The following is a 6,483-nucleotide window of genomic DNA, read 5'->3' as shown; positions in this document are numbered from 1 at the left end:
GCAGACCCTCTCCTCTTGGTCATCCCTCCCAGGGCATCATTTCTTCCTCCTACTCTCACTGCTCCATAAACAAACCCACCACCTGATACCACTTTCTCCACCAGGCCTCCTGCTTTGCTTCTGCCCTGCTGTAAGCCCGTGCTGTCCCTTCTAGCTCGATATGATCTGATCTTCTCCCGCCATTTCTCCATCCTAGGTGGTGGCGTCCAACATTGCCTGAGTTCCAAAATAGTGTTGCCTTGTATTTTCAGTGTTGACTAGAGATTTCTGTGATCTTGGCCTTTGATCCTCAGTGTTCCTTCTCCCCAAGTTTGGCACAAGTTTCCTGTGGGCAGAAAACTGGATCCACAGAATGAACTGAGCCCATGTCCCTGAACATTCTTCCCTTTGCATGCTGATTTATGGCTCTTGAAGGATGACTTGTAGTTGGTTAACTAGTTATTTGCTGATTTCCCTCTGAAGCTCTTTCATCTTCCCCATAAATAGACACCCTGCTGGTCTGTTCCTGTTGTTCATGTTTGAATCCTCAAGGTAAATACACACAAGACTCTCAAGCTGGAATTTCTGCTATACGTTTCTAGGTGTAGAAAGGAACAAGGGACATTTAATATACAGAAGAAAAAGTTTAGGAGGGATGTGTTAATGTCTCAAAGTACCTGAAGGGTTGCCCAGTGGAAGGAAAGATTAATGTGTTTCTGACAACTAAAACAATGGGTAAAGGCTATAGAAAAAAGATATTAGCTAAATTTAAGCAGGAGTATTCTAATAGTCATGATTGTACAGGTTGGCAGCTCTGGGAGAAAATGAGCTCTCTGTTCCTAGAGGTTTTCAAGCAAAGGTTGAATGATAACTGGTGGGATGGACAATAAGGGGGATTCATGAATCAGCTGGACTAAATGGCCTTGAATGATGGTGGCTCTAAATTTCTCTGTAAGAGGATCTTTAAGCACAAAAACAATTTGAAAGGTATATTAGAAAGTGAGGGAGTCTTTGGTGATTGTCTTGAAGCTATGTTTTGTATAAAGCTTTACATAAGATTAACAAGTATCAATTATCCTTTTCAAAGCATGAAGTGATAGGCTGAAGGTGATTATTTATTCATTCGTCAAGCACTTTTTGAACACTTATTAGGTGGCAGGCACCTTTTTAGGTTTTGGGGTAGACTGATGAGCAAACCAAAGTTCCTCTTGAGTTTATATTCTAGTTGGAGGCAGGGAAGGACCTGTGGAGAAAAGAAAAAGTACATGCAAGAAAAGGCAGATGTATGTTAAGACACTCTGCCAACTTCGCTTTTCACCCGCTTCGTCCAGAATCTGTTTGTCCTTAGAGTTTACCGGAGATGCTATTCTCCAGCACCTCTCTAACCAGATTAAAGGGGAAAGAGTTGATGGATGATAGCTAAATCCCTGATCCTAAGAGATGTGATCCTACCAGCTGTTTATCTCCCTGGACTCAACAGCAGAAGAGCAAGAACTCTCTCATTCACATAGTAGATGCTTAATAAAAAAATACACAATAGAAGAATGTAGACTATGTTACCGAGGGGCCTCATAAGTCCTTCTCTGTATTACTTAGGAGGAAAAAGGATATAAAATCATCTTTCTGGGTCAGATGTGGCAGACAAGTGGATCAGATGGTCTTTTAGTTCTTGTGAATGTCTGCAACTTTTCGAGGGCCACGCCTTGCATTTCCCTTGGAGTCTCTCATGGCATTGGATCTTCTAACCCCCACTCTTTCCATCACAGAATGGATTCTTGGAAGTGAAACAGGCCTGTTAAAAAACTCTTCTTTATGCAATGAAGGATGTAAGGAAACTGGAAGAGGTTCAAAGAAGAATAACAAGAATGATTAAGGGGCTGAGAGCATGATTTATGTTGAATGATTAAAAGGATTAAACATGCAGAACTTGGCCAATGCTACATACTTAGCTATAAAAAAAATCAAAATTAAGTGCCAAAGCTCTCAGCTCCCATGAAAAATACAAATTTGCATATAATTTGGCACATATTTCTACACGAATTTCAGCAGAGCCTTACTGCGGCAGCATTCACACGATGCCAAAACCACTAGTCTGTTTGGTCAGTTTAAAGTATAGTCACATAGTAAAAACTTGCTATCTGACCTAATTGAATAGATGATTGAATCACAGTGTCCACCCAGGGCCACATCCACATGTGATGCATGTGTATAATATATAAAACAGTGTAATACATCACCATTCACCCAAGAGTCACAGACTGAAATCCCCACAGGGGCAAAGAGGTAGCCAGTTGAGAGAATGAGCCGAGCTTGGAAGGTGCATAGCCCATCGAAAGGGGGGCAGCCACTGTGGTTTCCAGCTCATTGTTGCCATGAGACATTTTGGCCAAAGGTTGCCAGATCTTCTTGTCTATCAAATGAAACCAGTGATTCAGGGAGCTTGCAGCAAGTAAGTAATGAGAACCCAGCTCACAGAGGAGTTGCCGGTGGAACCAGTACCCACGAGGGACATATCTTCAGAGGGGAAAGCAGGAGCTAGAAGGTGGGGAGACAGGGCAGCAGAATGTATGTGAGGAGGCAACTAAGTGGCATTCGTTAGAGTTTAAAAATTCAGATGGTTACATTAAAAAAATCTATTGATTTAATTTTAAAAAGTAAACACGGCTAGGAAGGTCATTCTGGGGATCCCAGTTTGCCCCTTTTCATTTGGCTCACTTCTTCATTTCCTACTTAGAAAACCTGAGGTCTAGAGACAGGGAAAGACACTCTCCAAGGCATAGTGAGGAAATTATCAGAACAAGATCAGAGTAGAAGCAGTAGGTTGTCAGAGGATCTTGGGGTTCTTTTCTGATTCTGTTGTCTGGGTAAGTTGCAGCTGGGCTCAGAACTTCTAAGTTTTCTAGCTCTGTCTATCTGCTAAATAAAGAGACTGGACAACATGGGTTTATGATTTTCTCACGCCTCTCAGCCCTGTGCTCTACCAGGACCCCTGTGAGGGAAATACACCTAAAAACTTTACAATTATAATCCCAAAATGCACAGGCACATAGATACATCAACTTTCATTCATGTGCAAGCTGACCTCGAATGAGGCATTACTGACTATGAGGGTAGGGTATTTTTTTTTTAAAGGACCATGGAGGTTTGTTGAGGCTGTGCACTGCAAAATTCTAGTGGTGTCAATGTGAAGCGCACACTCCACATGTGGCACTGAAAGGAGATACCAGCCTGGCAGTGTGAGCCCTGAAACACTGAGAGGAGCTCTGGTGTTGAAATTCTGAGACATCGCGACTCACACAGTCTAAAATTCCATTTTCCAATTGTGGAGATTTCTTTTACATGCTCACTGCCCCACCTGCAGCTACAATGGCCTTGAGAGAGAGAATCAGAGAAGAATTCTGATGAAAAATGGAAAATGATTACAGTTTCGAAAGAGTATTGTCCATTCTAACAGGTGGACATGAATCTGAGTAAAGGAGAGCAGTCGTCATTTCGAGAAAGGGAACATTTGGATTAAACACCCTGAAAAATTATGACAGCGAGAATTATGAGATTGGGGAAATATGTACTAAAGCAAGTGCTGGAAACCCCATCCCTGGAGCCATTTGAAAATCAACAGGGTAAGGAACTAGAAAATCTATTCTAGGAAAGAATCCTCCACTGATTCCCCTGGGCCTGTGGGATGATATAATGGGTCAACTCCATCTCTAATTGCTATAGTTCTTAGACTTTATGTATTTTCCAATGTTTTTATAATGCTGCTATTAGACCAGCACTGCACCCCCTCCAAAAAAGGGGAAAAAAACCCAACTCCACACAAACCCTAAACTAGTTGCTCCAAGGAGCATAAAGATGCTCCCAAATGGAAATTGTGTGTAATAAAGGTCTCCAGTTGAGAACATTATTTCCCGAAGGCAGTCTACCAAGATGAGAAACATCGTTATCATTTTACTTCATTTATCCAGTTTTCTCTTTCTGGCTTATTGTAATTTCAGGGGAGAAAAACCAATGGGACCGTAAACCTCATAGCTCTGGTTGAAAAGGATTTGTATTTTTTTTTTCTCCTTCTGCTCACTGATATTCCACCAGGAAGAGTGGCTCTCTTTTGGTGAATTGGTAAGAGCAGGATTAGTGTATCACCAAGGGGAAATGGAAGCCTCCACATCTGCCATCTGAATGCGGGGAATATGGATTCCTCCGAGGCTCAAGAACTGAATTGTTGGGTTCTCTCAAGAAAGCTCGTTTAATGAGTAAGTGGGAATGAGTACTGGCTGTGTGTGGAGGCTTTGGTCATTGTGGTTTGTATCCTTCTTTGTTCATATCATGTGTAACCTCTTTTCCAGTTATAGACACAGAGATAGTAGACATTTGAGTCTTACTGAGGGAATTTGGAGAGTCCTTATTATATATAAAGTCTAGGAACTACCACAGTGGTCAGATGCCCAGTTTCTACAGTCCAGGGTTCTCTCTATGGCAATAAGGACAAGGGGGCTTAGTAGTATCATCCAGAATCATGTCTAAAATGTGATGAGAGGAACAGATATTTATTTCCATGAAATGTGGGTGTGGCAGTAACTGTAATCTGCCTCTGGTTAAAAAAAAAAAAAGTGGAGGGGCGCCTGGGTGGCTCAGTCAGTTAAGCGTCTGACTCTTGATTTCGGCTCAGGTCATGATCTCAGGGGTGTGAGATCAAGCCCCACATTGGGCTCCATGCTGGCAGTGGAGAGTTTAAGATTCTCCCTGTCCCTCTGCTCTTCCCCTCTCTCAAAAAAAAAAAAAGTGAAAAATCTGGCCTAACATTCACTTTAGTTTTATCTGAGTTGTAGAAATGGTCCATAGCCCAGTACCCTTCAATGGTTAATAGCTATCCTTACTTTTGTCTACATATCAAGGAACTAGGGCACCTGGGTGGCTCAGTTGGTTAAGCGTCTGCCCTTAGCATAGGTCATGATCCTGGAGTCTCACGATCGAGTCCTGTGTCAGGCTCCCTGCTCAGCGGGGAGTCTGCTTTTCCCTCTGCCCCTCACCCTGCTCTCATGCTTACTCTCTCTCTCAAATAAATAAATAAAATCTTTAAAAAAAAAGTTACAAAAAATAAAAAAGAAACTATAATTAGAAACCAACACTTTATTATATGGGTTTTTTTTTCCCCAATTGCTTTGTGTGTGTGGTAATTTATAAACTCACAAAATTATTTTTCTAGGACATATTTCTTTAGAGACTTCCAACTTCATATAGTGTGAAATGGAGAAACCAACCTTGTGTCAATGAAGGCCGCAGGGCACCCCTTGTGGCCAGAGAGTCCAGAATGAAAGCATTAAGGCTCCTAACTCCAGGGCCAGGGAATCTAGAATGAATGGTGTGGGGAAAAGTGCCTTAAGGAAGGACCAAATTCAGTTCGGTTTTGTATGATGACAACTGACAGCTAGCACCTCTTCTTTATTGCCTCATTTCGAGCCTGAGATAGTGAACCTCGAAACTCTCCTGTTCATCTTGTAATTTAAAATTGAAAAAACAAACACCACCACAAAGCACTGGAATTTGATGGGGATTTTCAAAATTGTATGATTCCAACTCAGTGTGGCCTCATCCTTGGCCCTCATTGCCTTCCCGGCTTCTGCTCCCCTTAGGAAACTTCTGGATCTTGTTTTGACTCAGGAACATTTCTCCAGGAAATTTTGGAGTCTTTCCTTTCCAATCTCCAGTCCTTCCTCCGCTGCTCCCATCAATAAACATGTCCCTTTGCCTCTAGTCTACGGCCAAAGCCTCTATGTTAAAGTGATGGTGTCACAAAATGCCTGGTGATGTCATAAAGCCCAGGGAGATCTGGCAAAGCAAAACGATTCTTATTTTTATGTTCCCGGGAAATTATTGGTACCCAAAGGGCCATCACATTTTCTGTATATGCACCAGTTGTTGTAGAAATAGTTAGGGCCTAGTTAATTGTGGGCATTTACATGTTTGGCAAATTTCTATAAAATGCCGCATACAGAATACAGATTCAAGGAGACGGGGTTATTAAAATGGGGTGGGGTGAGAGGAGACATGCCAATGAAAACAGACAATGTGGATTTTAATCCTTTCCACAGGAATTCAGGCAAAAGGGGAATAAAATAATTCTATAGGGTCACTTGTAATTCAGCTTAAACTAAGCTCAGGAAACGGAATTATTTCTCAGAAGACTGATTTATGCACTTAAAGTAACTAAGTCCCAGGTGCCATAGGAAGTAATACAACTTCGAGCAATGTCCTAGCCTGCATGTTCAAACTAACTGCCTGAATCAATTTCTAACTTCTCTTTAAAACATTTCAGAGTCAGTTCTACTGGGAATGTTTGAGTCCTAGATTCTTCGTTAGCAGAAGCTGTTGCAGGAAGGGAAGTCCAGGGACCTAGGTAGGCTCTATATTTATAAACAAGTTGTATTCCAAAGTTTGCCTGTGAAGCATTTCTTTGGAAACCTAAACACATTTTCTGTAAAGAAACAGAGGTAGACACAGTTAGGC

Source organism: Mirounga leonina, unplaced genomic scaffold (genome assembly GCF_011800145.1).
Source record: "Mirounga leonina isolate KUSES-001 unplaced genomic scaffold, KU_Mleo_1.0 Mir_128, whole genome shotgun sequence".
NCBI lineage: Eukaryota > Metazoa > Chordata > Mammalia > Carnivora > Phocidae > Mirounga > Mirounga leonina.
The sequence above is the reverse complement of the archived record's forward strand: the minus strand, read 5'-3'. Positions refer to the sequence as shown.